The following is a 24,312-nucleotide window of genomic DNA, read 5'->3' as shown; positions in this document are numbered from 1 at the left end:
GGTACATGTATCACAGAGAACAGCAGCTGTTTTGTTTCTGGCCCAGATTAGAAGCATTACATCCGTTTTGTACTGTGCTAGCAAACTCACTGGGGAGCAGCGACGGAAATGCATGTTTAGATAAAAAACATTCTTGCGACTATTGAAGTAGAAAATGACGAGAACAAAACAGACCAATATTGCAATCAAAATTAGAATCTTCTCGTAAAAATATGCCCTAATTAATATTATAAATCTAGTCCTAATGTTAGAAAGAGACCGATTTGTTGATCTCTAAATTATAGTCTGAAATTATCGCTTTAATTTCAATGCATGAGTAATTTCTTGTATTAATTGGAAACATATAGAGTTGAATGTATTGTAAATCAATGAACTTTCTGCATAAACTTGAACGTATTTAGTTGCTGTTTGTCTGAAAAATTTGCCTGATGGCCTCGATGTTCATACGAGGTATCAAACTTGTTCTTTACACCCTCTCAGAGCAAATTACTATGCTGTTTTATCTATGATTATGTCTTGGATTACTGGCCTCAATCTATCTCCTTTCCATATTAAACTTTTTCACTCTGCTTTCTAGTAACAAAACGTGTCATTTTGTTTTTATTTTGTGTATTACGTGTCTAATGATATAATGTTTCATGTTTCATACGTTTTTTGTGTGCGTTATGAGTTTAATGCTGTATCAGGTGTCATATTGTCAACATGTTTTGTGTGTGCAATGAGTCTCATGCTGTGTACATATTTGTGTGTACATTATAAGTCTAATGAGACCGCTCCGGTGGCCTAGTGTTTAGAGCGTCCGCCTATTGTACGGGAGGTCGTGTGTTCGAACCCCGACTAAGTCATACCAAAGACTTGTAAAAATGGTACTAAAATGCCTCGATATGCGCTCAGCATTAAGAGGTTAGTGTTATGACTGTTTGGCCTGGTAACATGATAATTTATTTGGTTGGGGCATAATGCTGCATGTCTGCGGCATGATGCCCTAGTGCTAGAAGTAAACATACGTTAAAAATCCAAGTCATACACACACACATACACATAAGTCTAATGAAATAACATGTCTCATTTTGTGTACATGTTTTATGTGTGTTTTGAATATAATTTTGTCGTAACTGATGAAAACCTGAGTAAGAACCCATTTATATTTAAATGATTCCTTTGACAGGATAATAATTATACTTTAGTTGGGGCACATGCTTCCTTCATGGACAATTAAAGATGCTGTCTGGAATCATGACTATGAGAATAATAACACCTGTCAAGTTAAAATGATGTAATGCTCATCAGAATGAAATGGAAACTATATTTTGTATGCCATCTTATGATAGGGCCTTAGTGCATTAGTTATGTCTGTCTTTCTTTTAGCCTTTCCATCTACATGTATGTACATCCACCAACACTAGTGTGTGCAAGAAATACAGTTTTTCATGAATTGTCTTGAAACTTGGAAGATGTGAATGACATCTGGTGAACGTTACTGACCAAAAGAAGAAAATAGATTATAATATCACAGACCTGGCCGAAAGTTTGTGGGCGATTTGGCAATGGTCAAGGTCACCAAATTTATAAGACCAAGATAGAGGACTACTAATACCGTTTAATATTACATTCCTATTACTCGTTTTCATGAGTTGCGTCTCTTCTGGTTTTAAAATGTATACACTATTTTTGATAATTATTGTGTGCAACAAGCTCTTCAAGAATTCTCCAGAAACTTGACAGATTATTGACACCAGGTGAGCATTGCATATGGTTCTTTTATCATGCTCTGGTAGGTTTTGTCAAGGTTATGTCCGTTTTGCACTCACTGTGTATGTTTTTAACAACTTGGACATAGTGTACAGGGGTCCATTGTGGACACATATCTAATTTCTTTCATATTTTTGTGTCAATATATCATGCATCTCTCAAACGTTTGTGAATCATATTTTTGCTACTGGATATTTTTGTAGGCTGTGGAAAATAAGCTGATGGAACATGGCAGAGCAATATACACTTCCACCTCCAAATAAGTGTGAAACATCTTGAACGTTTCCTAATGTAAGCTTTCTTTATGGGTAGATGGTTAAAATTATGCCCTGGAAATATGTACAATGTATGAGTATAATAGCGATGTGTCCCTTTGGGTCCCAACTAACATCTTGCCTAGTTGTTTACATTGTTTATATTCCTAGATCTGCCCCAGAAAGGTATCGGACAACTAATTATTTTACAACCAAATAACCGGACTACCGGTTGGGAAAAAAGTGTACAAACTACTTTTAGATGTACCCATTCGCAAGTAAATTAATTTGGTTTTTTTTTTTGTTATACGTTTCATAGACTTTAATCCATATCCTATAGCTGAGAACAAACTATTTTATTTCCTACTGACAAAATAGGAAATGGACCGTCGGTGTGAGGCTGTCTTGTTAGGTCATACCAGGGAGTTCCCTGTTTTGGCTCCATTCAGCTTCGCGTTATGGTAGGTATCTACAAATTAGTTTGTACATTTTATATGGCATGGGTAAAATGTACAGAGTTTGAGCTGCAAAAAAATTAATGTAATCTTAATGCTTTGAAGTAATGTCTACAAATTAAAATTGTACATTGTAGAGTTCATCTTCCTGGAATAGTTAGTACTAAAGTGTAGCGCTGTGAATTGTAATTTAATGTTGCAAAGAACTATTTAGCTCGGAATATGTTCATTACGTTTACCGGCAGAGAACCATATGGCACAGTCTGTATTCATTACGGATATATACAGAGAGCCATATCGCTGTTTAGGTTCATTAAAGTTATGGCAGAAAACCATAGACCTATCTTGGTTCATTAAGGTTAAATTCAGAGAGCCATAGGGCTATCTTTGTTCATTAAGGTTACAGTCAGAGAGCCTTATGATTGTATTTGTTATTAAGGATACTGACAGAAAACCATTTGACACAGTCTATGTCCATTAGTACCAATATGCATTACAGTGAACTGCAGCCTAAGGGCACAGCTGAGACAGAACTCCTATGGAGCATTGTTTGTCAATTAGTACAACTTGGTATTTATATGAATTGTAGCTGAAGATCACAGCAGAGCCGGCTTCATATTGCTCTGTTAAAGTTTGGTTATGTAACTTTGGAGCTGACACCAATAAATGGATAACAGCGCCCCTTGTGTTTGCTTGGATTTACACTATATGATTTGCAGTTTGACCTTACATTGTAGCGCTGTTTCTAGTCCGATCATTTACTGTTCAAACATTTCATTTAATAAAATCACGTTTGGAAGCTGAATACATCATCCCATTCTGTTATTCAGACTATTTCATAAAACCCCAACTCATTTTGAATCTAAATTCTCATTTCATTTCTTGGGTTAAATCATTTCATTTTAGAATCCATCATTTTATTTAATACCACGTTACTTGGAAATGGATTTCACCATTTCCTTTTGTTCTTTAAATATTTAATTCCATACTAACTCATTTCGTTTAATACCACGTCATTCGGAACCTAAATTCATCATTCCGTTTTGTTCCTTAAATCATTTCATATGACACTACGTCATTTGGAATATGGACTTATCATTTCATTTCCTGGGTTAAATCATTTGATTTTATAATACATAATTTGATTAATGTAATTTTACCGGTGACGGCTGCCCATAAGTTGACGGCTGCCCATAAGTTTCTCTAACGAAACTGATTAATCTGGCATGTTTCAGCATTAGTGTGTATCTCAAGCATATCAGTCATCTTGCAAATTTTAATTCCTTTGTTCATGAAGCAAATACAAAAGTAATTGTTCTTCAAATGACAGAATAAAATAAATGAGAGATATTGGAAGAAACGTGGAATCAAATAAAACGAAAAACATATCAAACTCAAATACTCAGATGTCAAGCGTTCAACGGCTGCTATGGTTACACGAAATAATATGAATGGAGCATGTATTCATTGCTGGACAAAAAAAGAAATGTTAAACGAAAATCAATGAAAATGATACATCAGAAGACAGAACGTCATATAAAATGGTGTTTAACGTTTAAAAATGAACAAATCTGATTTATAGTTATGCAATACATCGCGTGTAAATGTAGCCTATCGCCGCATCTTTCTCAATACCCTGTAAGAGGGTAGACACATTATTTCGCACACAACAAAAACACGCAAAACAGTAACAAAACTCTTGTATGTATCCGCAAAGGTGATGCAGACCATTCTAGCTATATTGCACACAAATGAGTATGTGGGATCTACTGTTTAATTAATACAGTAGATGTGTGGGTCAACGTTTCTTTCGAGTAGAGATACATTTTGCCTTACAAGGCTTATTTCTTGCAACTTATATAACAGATATAAAAGGTGTTATTAAGAGTACAACGTAGATAAATCAGATTTTCCTTCGGACGTGGACTGTCGGTTCATTGGCATATACTGACTCTTAATAAAGTAGTTTAAACGGTTCAAGTTTAATTTAAAGAATTATTTTATTGTATTTGTTGTCATGTCTTGTTATAATCGTTACACACGTCGACATAATATCACTTTCGTTACTTTATATGCAGAATGGTATTAAAATAAATACATAATCGGTGTGTGTGTGTGTGCGTGTGTGTGTGTGTGTGATTTGGATTTTGAACGTAGCTTTAAGAATTTTCATTCACATCGCTACGACGTCTGCAATGAGGCAGTTTATAGTGATGTCAAGCACTGGGAAATCATGTCACAGACATGTAGCATCATACTTCGCCCGGTCACGTTATCCTGACACAAGACCAAACTGTCTAACTGCTGAGTTCCTACCGAGGCAGCTGTTAGACCCATTTTTATAAGTCTTTGAGTAGGCATAGGTTCGAAACCGCGACCTTCTGCATCGTAGGCGGACGTTCTAACCATTTGGACCCCCCAGAGATGTCAATGTAGAGTTGGAAAGTGTGTGAAAAGTTCATGCTACATGTGGCAACATCCTGCTTTGCTGTTTCAATAGCTAGCATCCATTGCACACATTGGTTGACTATTGAGTTTAAGGACTTTCATTCACGATACCGACTAAAACAGGAAACGAAACTGAAACCTTAAGTTATTCTGCTGCATTTTCTTATCAAAGATAATACAAACATCTCATAGCATATAGCCAGTACTGGTTTTACATATCCTCGTACACTTGAGATTTCGTACTTTGATTCACGATATCTACTTAAACAGGAAACAAAACTGAAACCCTCAAGTTATTCTGGTGGCAATTTTATATCAAGGATTGAACAAAATGTATGAAATATCACACAAATACCGAATGAAATGTAAAGGATCAAAGTATCAATGCATCCTGCTAGGTTGTACTTCGATGATTCTTTGACTTATGTAGTAATTTGTATATTTATTGTATTTATTTTGTTTGGCTGTTATTGTATCCTAGTGTAATAAAACTTTGTTGTACTGTTTTATGTTTTGCGGAAGGCCCCGGGTTCGAACCACGGCCAAGTCATGCCAAACACTTTTACAAAGGTACTAGCAGCTGCCTCGCTTGGCGCTCATTATTGAAAGGTTAGTGCTACGTCTGGTCGGCCTGGAGTAGCAATATGACTGAATTTATTTTAAAGCAACGGTAAAAATCCAAATCACACACGCACACACACACACACACACACACACACACGCCATCCTAATCGTAACAAACTTTGAGCGCATTGAACGCGCGGCTATTGAATAGTTCAATTTCATTCTAATGAGTTCTCGCAATGTTAAGTGATACAAATTTGCTCTTTACCTTGTCCTATGCTTTCAGAAAGACAAATTTTGTACAGACACTTGTCTCTAATTAGCACATGATCTGTACGAATCAATAGCTTATCACAGAGAATCAAATCTGAGGGTTTCGGATTTGTTTCCATGGTTAGAGTGTTAACTGCTTGCATCGTCTAGCGTGGTAAGTTACCTAATCACTAGGGCAAATATTTCAAAATAGTCCTTAATCTAGCTGCTTATCCAAGGTCTTAAATTGCAAATTTACCGGAGTTCTTTTCTTCTAATTATTAAAATAACAATTCCTTAAATATTCATAATTCATGGATGTATTGTAGGTCGATGATGGCCAATGTCTATAAAATGATAAAACATTGGCTGATCATAACACTGATTAGACACCCTATAAATTAATCGTCATAGTGTTTTACCATTAAAATAAAAAAGATGTGCTGCCCGATTACTTTATCAGTAAAAGCCCGTTAAAAATATATCATGACACATTACTTAAAACAGTTCGCTAATCTCGCAGTTATTTTCTGCCGTTTTAGGAAAGTGCTTGACAGATAACAAACATCTACAGTGTTGAAAAGTTGTTAGGTAGCAAGAAACTCGTGGATGAAATGGCTCGAATAAAGGTCTAAATATTCCAAAGATTGAATCTAAGTAGTATATGGGGATACTAGAGCGTCAATGGGACTTAGCATTAAAAACAACCCCTGGGAACATATAGCGTCAAGGGAAATTAACATGGAGAAAAATCGTGGGACTGTTGAACGTCAAGGGGAATTGAACATGGGAATAGGGACTGTATAGCGTCAAAGGAATTTAAACAGGGTGGGACTGTATAGTGTCAAGGGAAATTGAACATGGGATTTTTTTTTTTTTAAATTTTAAAGAAAGGGGTAGGCAATGGAAAGTCATTTTCTTTTCGAGAAATGTGGGTGGCCCTTAAAAGGGCCTTTGGTTTCATCACTATCTTCTTCTTTTATTTCCTCCATTTCTGTAGCCATCTTCTAACTTTTGCCATTATTCCTGTCTTCTTCTTTATTTTTGATTCAGGCATCCAGTCCGGGTGACCCATGGCTCGGAATTTCTCCTGTATTCGTATCCAGTTATTGTTCAGTTTTTCAAAGATTTCTTTTCTCTTTCTATTTTCTTCTTCTTTTCTTTCCTTAGTCCATCTCTCTTTAATCTTCTTTACCTCTACCTCCATCACTTTTCTCATCAACTCCTCTCCTTTCCTCAGTCTGTCCTGACCTCTCTCCACAAAAGAGCACTCTGTCCCATGTGACATATCTTCAAGAAAGCACCTGACTTTGCTTGCATTGTCAAGTGCTTCCTTTAGACTTCCTACTCTGACATAGGTGGGATTTATCATACCTCTCAATCTCTTTTCCTCCTCTTCTATCATTTCTGCTATCACTTCTTTTGCTACGTTTAGGCATTTAGCGTAGTCCAGATACTCTGCTATCTTCCATTCTTTTTCTAGTCTCTCCAATACATAGATACCATCCATTATCCAATTGTATATATCTACCAAGTTGTTGAACAAATCACTTGCAACCACCATCTTCGTTTTTATTATTCCGTAGAATGGTTCGAACATCAAACCTTGTGGATTCTTATAGTGAAAGCGCGGACGTGATGGAAAACATCCCCTAAAAACATAAAATTGATCTTACCTAGATCATGACCAAAAAAACAACGCACGGACGTGAAGGAAAACATCCCCTACTTTCTCATTTCATATAATAAAACCAAAACTATACTCTCCACATACGCTAAGAAACAATAAAGAAACCCATAATCTACTATTCACACAAACTTACGTGATCAGTTACAAACACAAACACAAACACACAAACACATACACTCACACTATGAAAAAAGAGTCAGTGTTTATATTCACACTACTCTACCTACACACATTGGCAAATTGATGGTTATTTCTTTTCTAGAGTATTGGGTAGCCCTGAAAAGGGCTGTTTTTTGGAACTTCATGGACACCTGGTTAATGGTGGCACCTTCCAGGCCTGGCGCCACATACACATCTTGTTCCCCAGTTGCTTTTTACTTTCTTGGGGAGAGAGCAGAGGCAGGATAAATAGCTTCAGAATCCCAATTTTCTGACTCTGGGATTCTGAAATTTCTTGTTCTTCTCTCCTTTTCCTCCTCTTCTTTGTTTCTTCTCTCCTCCTCCTCTTCTTTGTATCTTCTCTCCGCCTCTTCTTTGTATCTTCTCTCCTCCTCTTCTTTGTTTCTTCTTTCCTCCTCCTCTCTCATCCTTCCCTCTTCGACAATGGCCTCCGCGGCCAGTTCGTTCAACAGGCGCCTGGCATATTCCAGATGCACATGAAGTTCCAACAGTTTCGCTAGTCTGGTGTTCATTCTGGTGTTGATCAATCAACAAGGGTAGCTGGACTGCCGAACGAGTTTAAATTTATACTAAAAGTGCGGACGTGAAGGAAAACATCCCCCTAAAAACATAAAATTGATCTTACCTAGATCATGACCAAAAACAACGCGCGGACCTAAAAGAAACACTCACTCACTTTTTTATACTTCCCATTCCTATTCTAAAAAATTTTTCATTAATCACTTCAATATACTATTCACATACGCAAAACAATCCAATCAAACCCCAAATCTACTCTCCCCACACCTCAAACACCAAAAAAAAAATCATCATAATCTACTATCCACACAAACGTACGTGAGCACTTACAAACACACAAACACATACCCTCGCACTATTAAAAAAAGAGTTAGTGTTTATATTCACACTACTCTACCTACACACATTGGCAAATGGATTGTTATTTCTTTTCTAGAGCATTGGGGTAGCCCTGAAAAGGGCTGGGTTTTTTTGTTTGCTATGGCAATCTTTTAGTTTCTAAGAATGCGATGTCCTCTGAGGATAGACTTTCTGGCGATAGGTCTGCTTCTTCGGAAAGAGAAGAAGAACTCTTTGGTGTCGATACGACAGTCGACAAAGCCTCTGTCAGGTTCAGGTTGCTGCTGCTGCTGCTGCTGTTGTTATTGTTGTTGTTGTTGCTATTGCTGCTGTCTCTGAAGTCTGTACTTCTCTGTCCATTCTTCTTTCTCCCTGTTCACTTCTTCTCTGAAGAGCTCTTCTATCAGGTCTTCAGTGACTTTTAACATTCTCACATTCTCTATCTCTTCTGGCTTCGGTATCAGACTGTGTCTGACCCTATGCAAATTCACGTAGGCTTCGTTTAGCTTAGCTAGTTTGGAGCACATCTTCGTAGGAGGATGAGTCGACAATGGATGGTTAGACTGGAAACTACCCCGGTTCTTAAAGTCAAAGCGCGGACGTGAAGGAAAACATCCCTCTACGGTTTTCGAGTCGCAACGTTCAATGAGTGTCATGAGAGGGATAGAGAGAAGTCAAAGAGCATGAATCAACATTCTTATAGCCAAACAAAAGACAAAGGCATTTTTTCAAAACACAACATTTTTTTATTCAAAATCACTTAACACTAACAAACAACTCTAACATTTTTAACAATAATCCAACATTATAACATTAATCATTTTTTTCTAAAAAAATGACAAACATTTTTTTCTCAATTCACACTTTACTTTAAACAGGGTTGACAACGTTGTGAATGAAATTGTGATTTCCACTGTTGGAAATCATTAGGCCATTGATGGACACTACGTTTCCTAGCTTGAGACAAAAGATAAGCATACTGGTCACAAAACCATCGATCTACTTTCACATCGTTTCTAGAAGAAGAACGAGGATCAAAATGAGTCACTAAATGTTCTAAGGAATAACACAGGCTGCGATGATGCAGAAAATACACACAGTACTGTCCACACACCAAGGAATCCGTGCCTTGTAATTTCACATTATTGAATCGGGTGGTCTGAGCATTTCTTCTCATAAAGTCGATGACATCGTCTTCCAAAGGAGGCAATCCGTACGAATCGAAATATTCCACACATCCTTCTTGAGGAAAGTAAACGGCTACCCAGTGGGTTCCTGGGAGATGACTGTCGTCCGTGTTGATCACGTAAGCTTGATGGTCTTGAGGTTTGCGATGAGGGAGTTCATCTTTAGCACAGACGACAGGATTCCAAGAAGCCGTGTACGAACTGTGGTTCAAAAGGTAATAAAGTTCCCAGGTATCCATTGATTTTTGTGTTTTTTTCTTCTTCTTCACAGGTAATAATAAGTCATCAATTCGATCCTGACTTTTTGCTTGAAAATGTCTGACAAGTAACCGTTTCTTCGTTTCGTCTCCTCACTTTGATTCAGGAGAGCTTCGATACGATGGATCTCTTGAGTGGTTAATGGTGAACAAGAATGTTCACGCAAGTCTTTATACCACTGATGCAACACGTCTTCGTCCGAGATGAGACTCCAAGCTTCGTCCAGATACTCGTCCAATTTTTCTTCTTGACTCAGCATCAGGCATTTATCGTGTTGAATTTGACTGGGATGATCGTTTTGACATCCATAACACTCTTTTTTGATCAATTCCGTCATTTTTTCCACCAAGTGTTTGGCAAAACAGGAGACTAAATGAGCTTCTTGTTCTAGCCATCTTGACTTCATCATAACTTCATTGTCTTTGTCTTGGGATTCTTCTTTTTCCACGGTCTCCTCACATTCCATCTCCAAAGTTTCTCCACTAGGTAAAGAGGGATAACAGTTTTCCATGACTTCTAATAGTCTAGAATGACTTCTCTCAAACTGTTGATTTCTATGGTATTATCGAATTCGGCATACAGGATGACGTTCAACGTTATGTCATCATCAGGGTCTCGTTTTGCAAACTGAATTTCCACACGAATCTGGCCGGATTTTATAGGGTGGAAATGTCCCTCGTCGCTGCCTTGGTCTGGAGTGAAATCGAAAGCTCACAAAGCGTAGCCTCCTGCATAATCGTCGTACGTAATGCCGTGACTGGTGTTGGTTCCTAACTGTCCGGTGGCTTCGTACAAGGACAAGTACGATCTCAAGTAATTTTTGTTGGTAAAGTCAGGTTCAAAAGGTCGGGTACACAATGTCTTACCATTACTTTTCTTGCAACCAAATGCAAACGATCCATCAGTTCTAAACTTTTGTTGAGTCCTTTGATTTTGTCTCTTCGTTCTACAAATCCTGCATTGTGGTCTTTGGTTGTATCAGTTTTGAATGCTTCAAACTCGCCTGCATTGTCAGCTTCCCATACCACACAGGCATTGAGATGAGTGTTCTTGGCGTCTATTCCGTACGTCAAGAGATTTTCCAGGTAGGCACGATAAGGGTAAGTATCCATGCTGCTGCTGACCAGTTTGTTATTCAAGTACAAGTCCACTCCACTGAACAAGGAATGCATGATATTGTTGACGGGAGCTACTGCTTCATCGTCTATAGGACCTCCAGTCTTATCTAGAACTTTGACTTTCAGGTACAAGTAACTGCTATTCAGATCGATGTAATCTTCGGGTTGTCCTTTGATTTCAAACACGATGGGAGCAGAATCGGTCAATGAGGAGACCGGGTGAAATTCCACCCACTGGGATTCTTGCATTGTCATCATGGTGGGTGGCATGGCAAACAGATCCAGTTCCGACTTGGAACAAGCGCAAGACTCTCGGAGCATCATTTTTTTCTCTTTCTTAATAATCGAAAACGTCTAAGTCTCGAACGGTTCTTCTTTTCTTGGCCTTTCTCGCTTTAGACGTGTGAAGTCTGGTGAAAGGGTGATTTCTTCGTCGTCTCTTTCTGCCTTGTCCTTGCTGAATGCTTGATTCGGTAGCGTGCAGGGCATTTATAGGTGTTTCTCGGTGGCTCAAAGGGTCTTTGCCCGTTTGCAGCAAGACATTTTTGCCTGCCCTCATGAAGGCTTCTTTAGGGTTTGTTTGTCGATGATGACATTTTGGAGAAATTCTTTACCGTGTGTCAGTGCCGCATCTTTCAAGGCGTGCAATCCGCGTGTCACCATCGGTTTCAACACCGGGGCCACCGAACGAAAGGCCGATTTTAACATATCTCCTAAACCGTGTCCTCGCTGTCGTGCAACCCCTCGGTACACTGGATACATGACTTACGAGTCGTGAGAAAACCGTTTTCGAAAATGGAGTTTCACCGTGACTTTTCCTTTGGTGAATGGAATATTTTGTCCCAGATCTCCTTTTATAGCAATGTTGACCGTGTCCAAATACGACTTGCTGACAGGCAAATAGTGAGGATGTACAAATTCCCGGTGGACGTGATAGGTGTTTCCACCTTCCTGGTCACTGGTTGTGGTACTATCCACTTTGAAAGGAATGACACGCAGTAACGGCACAGAGGTGTGTCCCACCACGCTGTACTCCACCACATCGGAGTACACAAACATCAAATTCAGTCCTTGGTTCAGTTCTACCGGGTTTCCAAAAGCTCTGTAAAGATCCATATTATTGTTGATCTTGGGGCTCCAATTGTTTGCGACCATTCTTGCATATCCACCCAAAATTTCAAACAAACTACCATTGAACCTGAAGGACAACGTTTGGGTATCCTGAAATTTGATCAGTAAGTGACGAGCCACTTTATGGTACTCCAGGGTGACACTTTTTTGATTTTGTTCAGGGCTTTGCCAAAGGCTAAGTTGAACCTGTCCGCAATAGTGTCCACTAAATGTTGGCCACTAAAATAAAACTCTGCCGGAATTTTCAAGGTGTAGATTTTGAAGTCAGAATTTTTGTTTGGTTGTCTTATGTCGCCTGAAAACCCGATGTCATTCATGGCTTCTTGTAATTGTTGGTTCAGGATTTCGACCTCAAAAAAGTTTTGAGTTTGAGTGATGTTATGGATTTGTGTAGGGTGAATCATGTCCACTAAAGCCACTTCCCAATGGGCTTCATGACCTAACTGGATGGCTTGAGGTAATTTGGCCGTGTAACAGCACAACGTGTTCTTGGGAAACACCTCCAAGGAACTGTCACTGGGTAAGGTTAAGTAAAATTGGTTTTGGTGACTCATAATTCCAGAGGTCTGTGGCTGTCCGAGGAGTTACTGGACGTCAGAGGCGTGTCTCCGCCCAAAATAGGGTTGTTGTTGTTGTTATTGGAGTGGTGACTACTACTGGCACTGGACACAAGGTTCCCGTGGTTCCCGTTCGAGGAGAATTTCAGGGAGGGATTGGGAAGCAGGTAACCGATGCAACTGCTCAGTAAAATGGTCCACAATTGTTTGTCTCCTTGTTGCAAACTCAAATTGGCAATGGCTGCCCCGATGACACAATACACCACGAAGATGTGGCAGAAAAAGACGATTTGCGTTTTAGGCACACGTTCTCCGCACCACACCCACAAGGGTTGTTTTTGTAAATCTTGCACAGAAGAACTAGGTGAAGGAGGAGTGGTCGACGTAGCTGAGTCTGCTGTGTGAAAGGGCATGATGGTCACTTCTTTTTATAGTCGATGACTTGCGAAGCGTCGATCCAAGAATCGAAACTGGGTGGATATCCTTTCCAACGTACTTTGACTTCTTTGACACGTCGTTTGCCCACTTTACGGGTTCTGCGTTCGAGAATGCTTTCGATGTCGTACACGTCGTCTTCTTTTTTGGTGACACGTTGTAACTCGGATAAATGAAACGTTCCTTTGAGCACTTCTCCGTTCATGTCTTCCAATTTATAGACGGCAGGATGACGGCCATGCACTCGTCCAGTGACGCGAAACAATTCGATCGTCCAGTTCGGTAAGTAACCTTTGTCGAAAGTGCATTTGGTTTTGCCAATGCGCACCCAATCTCCTACGGCCAACATTCCACTTTTCTCGGGGACATCCCTCGTCCGGGACGTACCAAACAGACGCTCAAACACCAACACTTCGTTGTCGGGAGTCACGTCTTGCGGGGCACGTCCGATGCTTCGATGGTAAGATTGGTTGTACGCTTGCACCAGGTGCGGTAAGATGTCGATGTACTTCAGAGTGTGGTGATGCGTAAAATATTTCCACATGCGTTCTTTCAAAGTGCGTTGAAAACGTTCCACGATGCTGGCTTTGGTTTCGGGATTCTCGGTGGTAAAAAATGAATGTCACGTTTCTTTAATTCTTTTTGGAAAGCTTGGTTCAGAAATTCGGTGCCTTTGTCCGTTTGCCATCGAAAAGGGTGACGACCACTTTGTTTCAACACCCGTTGCAGGGCTCGCACTAACTCGCTGCTCGATTTGGAAGTCAAGGGCACGACCCAGGCAAATTTGGAAAAGACGTCGATGACACAGAACAAATATTTGTAGCCACGATTGTAGCTGGCCAAATGAGAGACATCGGCTAAATCGGCTTGCCATTGATGATCGATGCCTTCCACTCGGGTGCGACTTCTGGCAAACTTGCGTCGAATGGGTTTGTGTAAAGTGTAGGTAGCTTGTTCTTGTAACCATCGTTGCACTTGAGGTAAACGGAGACTTATCAGTCGAGTTTTGGCAGCACGATACAATTTGTGAACTCCTGCGTAACCTGCAGGATGCGAGGGATCGTAGTAAATGCTGGCTAAGACTTTTTCCATTTTTGGTGTGTTGGTTGCTGTGTTAACAAGGCACCCACTCTTGGAGGATGCTACTCTTTTTCTCTTGGGGTATTTTCTTGGATTGCAATGCTTTGCGTGTGCGACCGGCAATAGGTGTTGAAGAGGAGGAGGATGTCTGAGCGGGGGATATCGGTTCGTGTTTCACTTCTGTCTTCACTTTTTTTTCTCTTGTGATGAAGAAGGGGTGGCCATCATCTTTTTAATCCATCCAATTCTGGAGGTAGGTGGTGTTGTTAACTTGCGTACTTTTTCTGGTGGAGTTTGAGACCCTTCTTCTTCTTCTTCTTTTTCTGTCTTGGTCACTGGTAGTGGTGGTACTGGTACTGGTGATGGTGCTGGACTTTTCATCAAGGTCTTAAAATCTTTCAGAGTGGGTAGAGCTGTTTCGTCTAAAGCTTTCTGGTGAAAGAGTTGCAGTCGTTGCAAAAGTTGACCGTACTTTTGTGATTTTTCTGTTTCGGACAAATCTTGGCGATCCATCAAGGACTGCAATTCGTGTTGTAACTGGGACATCTCGCTCAAATTGGGATTGGGAGGTAAATGCGGGGTGCGTTGTTCTTGCCACCGATGGTATTCCATCCATCGTTTGTAAGGCACTAAAGCTAGTTTTCGTCCTTCCATGGGGTTGTCAGGGGTCGATTCTGAGATCTTGGGACTTCCGAGGGTCTTTTATCTTGCTCCCACCAGTCCTCCCAACATGGTTCCCAAGACTCCTTTCAGTATGGGGCCTAACAAGAGAGGCAAAATGCCTCCACGTTGGACCAACATCTTCTTTTTTTGACGAATGGGAATTTTCTTTCGAACCATTTGGCGAAGAACGTGACGATGTTTGCTTAAGCATTGTTTGTGGTGTGTGGACAAAGGGATCGTGCCTTTCAAAACGTTCAAACAACATTCGCACACGGTATCGATGACCTCTTTGGAGGCTGTTTGAATGAGTTTTTTTCGTAGGGGTGGAGAAGCTTTGGACAGGACAGATAACATGTCCCCATGTTTGGCTAAACGTGGTGGCAGTCCTTTCCTTTTCTTTCCTTGGGGTTTTCTGGAGGGTGACATCTTTCAGTCTTCAGGAGCACCAAAAAAACACTGATGCCCTACTTGGTCACAGGCCTTTTTTATACTGGAACGCGTCGCCACTGATTGTCTTTACGTCGTATCCGTTTGAGGACAGGCATGACACGTCGTGCAGGGGTACGTAACGGACTAAATCGAGCCAGTTCTTGCTTGGACAAATCCAGTAAACTTTGTAACATGCCCGATCTTTCATGGACTTTGATTTTGGGAGAAGGTACTTTGTGAGCAGCAGCCACTGCCGCTAAATTGGAGGGTCCTGCCACTGGGGAAGTTCTTTTTGGGGTCATCAACGGAGAAGTTCTTGGTGTGATCAACGTCTCCAAGTACTCTTCAGTTCCTGGTGTCATCAACGGAGAAGTGGACAAACGTGAGGATGCCGGAGACGCAGTCACTGCCGTGGTGGCAGATCGTGGTTTGCGAGTGTAAGGTTGCGTCCTGGCCTAAGTGCCTCTCTTGCGACTAGTTTTCTTCTGTGGACTTTTCTTTTTCTGGGGACTTTTTCTCTGTTTCTTTTTCTGGGGGCTTCTTTTCTTTTTCCGGGGTGGTGTCTGGTAAGAGGAGGGTCCCGCCACAGGAGAAGTTCTTCGTGGGGACCTGGTCTTTTTATTTTTCTTCTTGGGGCTTCGTTGGACTTTTGTCTTGGGGATAACTTTGGGGGCATTAGGATCCCATCTTAAGAGTGAGCGAATGATGACCCCTCCTAGAGTACCGCTCCCTGCAGGTTTCAAAATGATTTGTTTTTTGGTTTGAGTGTCGATGCGGGGATCGGCCAGTTGGACCAAAGCGACTTTGTTTCGATCGAAAAAGCGTTTGGTTTGATGAGGAATCTGAATGATTCCTTGGAGTAATTGACGTGCCGTCACCGTGAACCATCGTAAGACTTCTTTGAGACTAGCTTCTAAGACACGGGCTCGTGTTTGTGGATTTTTTTCTCGACTGATGCCATACAAGGCACGAATCAATTTGACGGGAAGATGCGACTGAAGGGACGTCATGTTCACACTGTGTGAGACAGACGAAAAAGGGTCTGAGGTTTTTATAGATTTTTTTTATGGGGAGTGAAATGAAGTCGAGGACGGAGACGTGTACAGGACAGGCCCTCCGTCTTGGCACCAGTGGTGAAACAAGTGGGTACGAAATCGCAAATCCTCGGGGGTCGTAGGTTTCAAATCGACGAGTAAATAGGCGTGTGGCGTTTGAGTGGCATCGTCGTACGCCTGAGTCAGCCAAGGCGTTCCTAACTGTTTGGCTAAGACTTGCACTTGCGATATATCTTGAGGGCTTTTAAACAAGACCACGTAATGCGCATTGAGACTGATGGTGCGATGGGCTTTACTTTGTTGAAACAAATTTTGGGTGATGTAAACGACACTGGCATTACGGTGATGCCCTTTGCGCGTGAACTACAGTTTAATTTCTTCTTCGTCTTCTCCTAACATGTCGTCGAAAATGACCAAATGGGTTTGACGGGAGTCAGAGACGATGCCGTCGTCTTCTTTAGGAATGCCTTCCACAAACACGACGGAATCGTCTTGACTTTCTCGCAAGAGGTTGTACGCCGATTGCCACTCTTTGTAACACCACACGATCCGTTGAGGTGGTCGATCGATCAAATGATGTTTATGTTCGATCAAACGTTTGACGAATTCGGTTTTGCCTGAACCGCTAGGTCCGGCAATGAGCATGTTAAAGGGATGGCGAAGATACAAAGCCTCCCAACTGGCACGATCTAAGTGTTCGTCGACTACTTTGACAGTAGAGGAAGAGGGAGCAGAGACAGCAGAGTAGCCATTGTGTGAGAAATGTCACTTGTGACACGAAAAACAAACAAGACAAGAGTTTATATACTTTTTCAGAACACGTTTTTTGAATGTTTTTTTTCAAACATGAATGCGAAAGACAAAAATACATAAAAGCCAAAGGCTTAAGTACAAGAATAAAAGGCACATGATAACCATGAACGTGGAATAAAAACAAGTGTCTGTACAACAACATGTTTTGGGTAATGTTCTAACCAGTTCTATAGTAGGGGGTAAGGTCACACAAGTGTCCTCCCGAAAGGGTCTTTCAGGCCTGTCCACGACAGTCCTGTCCTGGGTGACGGGTTCTTCTGGCACCGTCACTAACACGGGTTGAAAAGTAACTTTTTTCCTTGAACAACTCTCGTGCATACTGGGCCACTTCTTGGGTCCAAGCCTCAAAACCCCATTCTTTCCAGGCACGGACATCTGTCCAATGGGGATGTAAGTCACAAGCTACACACACATCGTCATACACGTCTTGGGTAGCTAAAAGTTGACGAATCTTTTTTTCCTGTTGAAGTCGAGAAGTATCCAGATGAAAACGCAAGGCTTTGAGCAAAAGGAGTTTTTCGTGACCATTTAAGGCCATTGAGGTGGTAAGTACTGATCGTAAAGAGTCCACAAAGAATCGGCTGGTAAACGAAATCCCAGAAAACAAGTCACTAAGACACACACCACTTGTCGTCCCAAATTGAATGGATAAAGTTCTTGTAATAATCAATGGTAATGATCCACGGTTTGAATATGGTCATTGAGTTGATTCCACGGAATCTGTTCAATGATATGTGACATAATCCGTGGCATGGCAACTTGATTTTATAGTGTCTTTGTTTCGGAAGCAATAAAGGTAATTTCTAACCAAACATGTTCGTTCTCCAGTAGGGAATTTAAATGTTACATACTGTAACTGAAACGTCAGAGTTTGTCTAGATGTTTCGTCTTTTTCTAAGCAGATTCCATGTAACAAATGTTGGTAATCCTTTAACTCGTCTTCCTCAATACGTTGCAGTAAGTGAATCTCTAAGTAACCAAAATTACGAACGTCTGGTCCATCATCATCCCCAAACTGAAAGTGTTCAACAAGGTCTGACCACTGAAAAAATTTCTGACGAATCAGTCCTCTTATACCATTCAGGTACCAGTGGTTAAAGATCTGGTGACGTAACGGATGCAATTGTTCTTTACGTTTCACTTGTATTTTCACCAGCTCTCGGTAAATCCTTTCTCTCAACTCCTCAGGCAAGCCCAAAATGTTCTCTTGTAAAGTATCCATAAGTATATACACTGTTTTTGGAATCGTTGGGAGGTGGCCAATAGCCTCGTTTATCTTTGTGCCTAATGTAATATCCACTCATAATCAGTCTTCTTGTACTTTGGAACAGAGCATAATTTAAAAACGGATGAATCACTTTGAGTTTGCGTTTCACTTGTATTTTGATCAGTTCTCGGTAAATGCGTTCTCTCGACTCCACAGGCAAAGCACGAATGTTCTCTAGCAAAGTATCCATGAATAGGTCATACTAAATCCTCTTTGGTCTGACACAAGAAATGTACTCTTTGCACAAACATGGTTTTACTTCAGTGTCGAATTTAAATCGTTCAGTCACTAATTTGCACATTACAATTCGTTCAGAAGTTTCCTCTTTCACTAAGTTGACATTGTGTTCAAGATGTTGGTAATTCGTTAACTCTTCCTCTGGAATTCGATGCAGTACGTTTACAATGATGTAGGTAGAATCGTCCATACCAAACCAATCCTTTTTAAAACTAGAGGATCGTTCATCAATGTCTGTCCGCTGGAGCACTTTCAATTGAATCAGTCCTTGAATAGCCTTCAGGTACCAGTGGTTCAAACACCGGTGACGTAAGGGATGCAATTGTTCTTTACGTTTCACTTGTATTTTGATCAGCTCTCGGTAAATGCGTTCTCTCAACTCCACAGGCAAAGCACAAATGTTCTCTTGTAAAGTATCCATGAACAGATTATGGTAAGAAGTTACTTCAATGTCCCGGTCCCACTAAGGGTAAGTAATGACAATTCGGTGACCATCGAGCATGTTCTACGTAGGCCGAATCTTGCGGTTCCCAGTGGTGAAGCGACACACCGCAACTGAAGCACTTGACTTTATCTCCTTCGCCCAAGTAGAAAAATCCGGCTCTGGCTAATTCTTCGGGGGTCGGTCCTCCCAGATACTTAGGCCATTTTCCTTTGAACGATTGAAGACGATTTTCAAAGTCGCAGTATTCCGACAAACGCACAGGGAACGAATATTCGTCTTTCACAGGTTCGTTTCGATGAAGGTTGAGTGACATGGGCAGGAGTTTGCTCAGGGTTGGATGACATCCGTAGGGGGGTAGACGTGAAGGTGAACATTCCCCTTTAAAACGAACCCCAGTAAAATATCCAAGAGGACGACCGGCATCACTTTCGCATCCCTCAGGTTTGACACGCACAGCATCACTTTCCATGATAGGGGTAGTGACACTAAAGTTCCCACGATGCTTTACGGCGGCATCGCTCAGGTCACAACGTACAGCATCGTACCCATCGCAAGACTCACAATCGCATTCCACTTCCGAAGCTTCACACTTGAATTGTGCCTTTCTAAACAACTTGTTCTGTGTTTCTCTGAAAGTATTCATCTTGTTCGCTCGGTCTTGTTAGTCACAATGAACTATCGATCTTGACCATAGCCCCTTTTTATACTAGTCGCAATGCAGTCTCCAGCTTGTACATCTTTCCTTTTTTATGTTTTTTATGTCTTGTTCTGGAAGGTACCGTCTCTAAGGTACCGTCAACATTGTACCGTAGTGTGATGGGCGGAAAGGCCATAGAAAGGTAAGGGCTGTGCGGAGACCATCGAGTATGTTCCAGAATAGCTGAATCTTTATAGATACATAGATCCATTCGTAACTTCAGTCCGCAAGCGAAACACTGTACCTCGTATCCCAATCCTGACTCAGGTCCCAAGTAGACAAATCCTGTTCTAGCTAAAACATGCGAAGAAGGTAATCCTTCCCTATCCGTAGGCCATTTCTGAAACGTGTGCAATCGACGGACACAATCACAATAGTCAGGTAAGAAGACTGGAAAATGGTAGGGTTTGAACTTGGAGTTCCCATCGGGTTTCTCACTCGATTCTTGCTGTGGCGAAGTCATCCTTCTAGCGTGTAACTATCCTCTTACAACCAATGTTTTATACCAACGTGTCCATACGGTAAGGTGAAATGATTGGGAAGTCGCTCTCGCTTCTGGTACACGATTTGATAGACTTTTTCCAAGGGACGACTGACGATGTGGTGAGTGGGTAAACGTACAATCTTGTTCGGTTGATAGGTGGTCACTTTAAAGTTTCCAACCTCTCCGGATTGCAAGGCTTCTTTCAATACCCCAAAGTTGACCACTCGACTGGTACGATAATTCAGAGTCAGTCCTTTCACTTTGCACGTCGTGTGCACTTCTCCTTGTTTGTCCCGGTATTCGTAGCCGTAATTTTTGGGACCACCACTGACGAAACTTAGAATCTTGTCGTCGGGATGCTCGTCTGTCCAGGCTCCTAAACGGTCTCCTTCGATGTCAGGGTGATGTTGAATCGGGTGATGGACGTAAATGCAACTGTCCGTGTCAAAGTACAGGACGCGTTCCCCTAACAGTTCTAAAGCTTCGTACAATTTTAAGCGAGCATGAGCTGTCACGTAAGCCGCAATGATGACATTTCCAAAAGGGTCGTCTTGTACAAAGTCCAGATCTTCTTCGTAATTGACCAAGATTAAATTCTCTCGAACGACATCCACGTGTTTCATGTATTTGGTTTTGTCGTGAATCATCTGGAAGTAGCGGGAAGGTTCTGTCAAGTATTCCGTCTTGGGTAAACACGGTCGTTGTGCCATTTGACCCCACAAGCAATTTAACATCACTTTGGCAAACGATCGCCTGCCTTCGTTTTTCTCGATGTGGTCTAAAGTGATGCCTTCTTGTTCGTAGTATTTCTCTTTGAATTGTATTTGGTCTTCGGGAGTGTGACACCAGGAAGGATAGCCGTTGGCTTCTTGTTTCAGTTTCAAAAAGGCATCCACGTAGTCGGCGAAAATGCCTTTCTGACTGGTATTGTTGTGTCTTGGGAAAGTGGCAAATTTCGTACACTTCTAACAGTTGGTATCCCATTTCCAGAGCTTTGAACAATTCTACGCTGACCCAGGTTCCCGTCAAGGCCCGTTCTTCCTGGGTGTGATGGCAAGGTTGGTCTTGGTTGCACGTTCCGGCACAAGTACGGCACAAGGGAAACATCAGTTTGCCTTGACAATGGTGAGGTAAAACGGGATGGTATAGGTTCGTGGGAGGCAAAACTTTGCACTTGATCAAGCCTTCGTATTGTCGAATGTTTTTCAGGTCGATGTGTTCCGTGAACAATTGCGGGTGCCCTACAGGAAAGCGACAATATTTGCACACGTAGGGATACAGCGAACACACGTCCAAGTATTTCATTTCTTCTCCTTTCTCTTCGTCGGCTTGGTACAGCAAACAGGTGGCATTGGTCCTTCCTCCGTACAAACTATCCCTCGGGTTCAGTGGGTCCATGAACTGGTAACTTTGAACGAGACGTTTGAACTCGGGATCGGTTTTCATACGGTGATCGTACTCGTGTTCCCACATTTCCACCACTTGGTATCCTTCCTGTTCTAACTTTAGGCGTCGCTGACAAGTGTCCTGGTACAAGTCTTCCATGGTTCGTTGCAAAAACTGATATTTAGTGCCACGGTCAGGGTAACAGACGGGACATCCGTGAAATAAGCAACCGTTAAACTCGTACATGATCTTGGGGTTTTCTAAGTCCCAGCCATCGACCGAATACGTTCCGATGGTCTTTTCGCCCCCTCCGTTGCGAGCATGCTGAATCCACTTGTCTTCCTTGTCGCACAAGTAATGTAACCAGCGTAGGGCTTTGACCGAGTATTGACGCTTGACAAAGTGGGTCGTTTAAGGGCTGATGACAACCACGGTGTTTTCAGGCATGAATCGTTGTCGATACACTAAGGAACACGCTTTGGCAATGGTGCAAGCTTCTTTCAAAGGATCGACCCCTCCGTGTTCCATGAACAGTTCTCGAAATTTTCCACAGCAACGCCGTAAAATGTCCACGTCGGAACGACAATACTTTAGCATTTCTTCCTTAAAGTCGAAAGGGTCCGAGGCGTGAGCCTGGTACCAAGCGTAGAAAGCTTCTCGTTGTTCGGTACGCATGTTGTCGGGGTCGTAATAGTGAGCCTCAGGTAAATGGGGTAGAACGGCGTGTTGATTGGCTTCCGTATTGAAAAAGTGTGGAAAGTACCCTTTAGCCATTTCTGTCATTCCAAACGTTTTAGGCATTCGACTCAAAGGCATGGCCAAGTAGCTCATCGAATCTTTAAACTGTACTTGTCCCACTTGCATGAAAATGATTTTGTCTCCGTTCAAAGTCACTTTAGGACGTTCGGTGCCTTGTTCCGTATAGTACCTCAAAAGAAACTGTCCATCGTATCCGGAGAAATTGTGAGCCATCACCGTGGCATGACGATGACAATCTCCGTAACGTTCGATGTCCTCTTGGCTCCACGTCTTGTCGATGGGGTCTAAAACCCATTGGGCAAAATCGGCTAACGTGTTCGGTCCTCGAAAGATTTTTTCACGCCCTCCAGGAATCTTGCTGCAGTGAGGGCAATGACTGAAGATAGGTTCTTGAATGCACTTCTCACACGCTCGATGAGCCACGCAGAAATTAGGAATGTGAATGCCGGTTTCTTGCATGCATTCGAAATCGAAAAAGATGAAATTGCCTTTCTTCTTGTGACCGTCCTCTTTCTCTGGTGGGGGTTGGTATTTTTGCACGTAGCATTGGTGTTCCAAGTCCACGATGTGGTGACAAACGTGACATTTTTTCTTTCCTGAACATACGTGTGTCTTGGTACTATTGGTACATATGACTTGTTCACACGTAGGGCACAATCTCAGGAGTTGACAAGCACATTTCTTCTGTGAACCTTGCGTTTTCAGATGTTGTTGGTAACAGGCATGGCTGACAAACGTGCGCAGACAAGTTGAACAAGGCACTGGTTCTTCCCTCAGACAGGGTGAAGAGGCCAAACATCCTGAGCATTTCAATCCACAATGCTTGTGTTGCTCTCGATTATTATAACCATGGTCACATTTCTCACAGTAATAATCGTATCCCAGGAATCCGGTGATACTGGTAATGGTATCGAAATGGTCATCGTGATAATAAACATGAATGTATTTTCCGTCCTTAAAATCTTGCCCTCGAAACAACAGAGGCCCGCGCATTTCTTGAGGGTGCACTTTCAAGATGTATCGTGGAGCTAGGACATCTTGCAATTTTTGCATTTCAGGAATGCCACAGGGTATGTCTTTGGACAGGCCAGCTTGTTGCAACAGGAGTTCTGCTTCTTTTCGTTGTTTGGCTCGGTCCGATTGTTGAATAGTTTTCCAGGCTCTTTTCCATTCTGCCGTGTCGTTCTTGTTGGCATAGGTTCGTCCCACCACGAAGGCTCGGGCTAAGCACATCTGGTTTTGAGGGTTGTTAATTTGGACGAGACTCTTTTTGGTGCTGCGAAGGTCGTTCACCAATAACATCTTTTTGCGTCCAGTCCCTTGAGGAGGAGAGAGACGTGGGTCATGTCCAGTGTGGCTTTACCATCGGTGATGTCAAACTGATCATTAGATTCTTGTACGTGTTGAATCTTGTCCATGACTTTGGATGCGGTCAATTCTGCAGGGGTGCTAAACTCGATCCAAACAGGGGATTTCAAACCGTCGTGTTGTATGGAAAGTCTCAAGCGATCGTCTTCTTTGGGTTGACATTGTCGCTTGAGTGCAGTGAGCAAAGAATCCCACACCCCAGTGATGAACACTTCTGCTTTCTCTAACGGCACTTCAGCCTTGAAATCTTTAAACTTCACCGTGTATTTGTAAGCCGTGGTTCTAAATTTTCTAGAGGAGCGCTTTTCCGTCTCTCGAATGGAATAGTATTTTTCAGGGTTGACTAAGGGTGCTGAACTTGGTTTAGAGGTTTCAAATTCTGGTTCACTCATGTCCTCTTCAAAATCACTGGCATGAATTTGTGCCAAGATTTCAGCCCTGGTACGAGGCGATAGATCACGTTTCTGCCTCTTACTTTCTTCTTCTTTCT

This window comes from Sinohyriopsis cumingii, chromosome 12 (genome assembly GCF_028554795.1).
Source record: "Sinohyriopsis cumingii isolate HCF-2022 chromosome 12, ASM2855479v2, whole genome shotgun sequence".
NCBI lineage: Eukaryota > Metazoa > Mollusca > Bivalvia > Unionida > Unionidae > Sinohyriopsis > Sinohyriopsis cumingii.
This window is presented reverse-complemented; position numbering follows the sequence as displayed.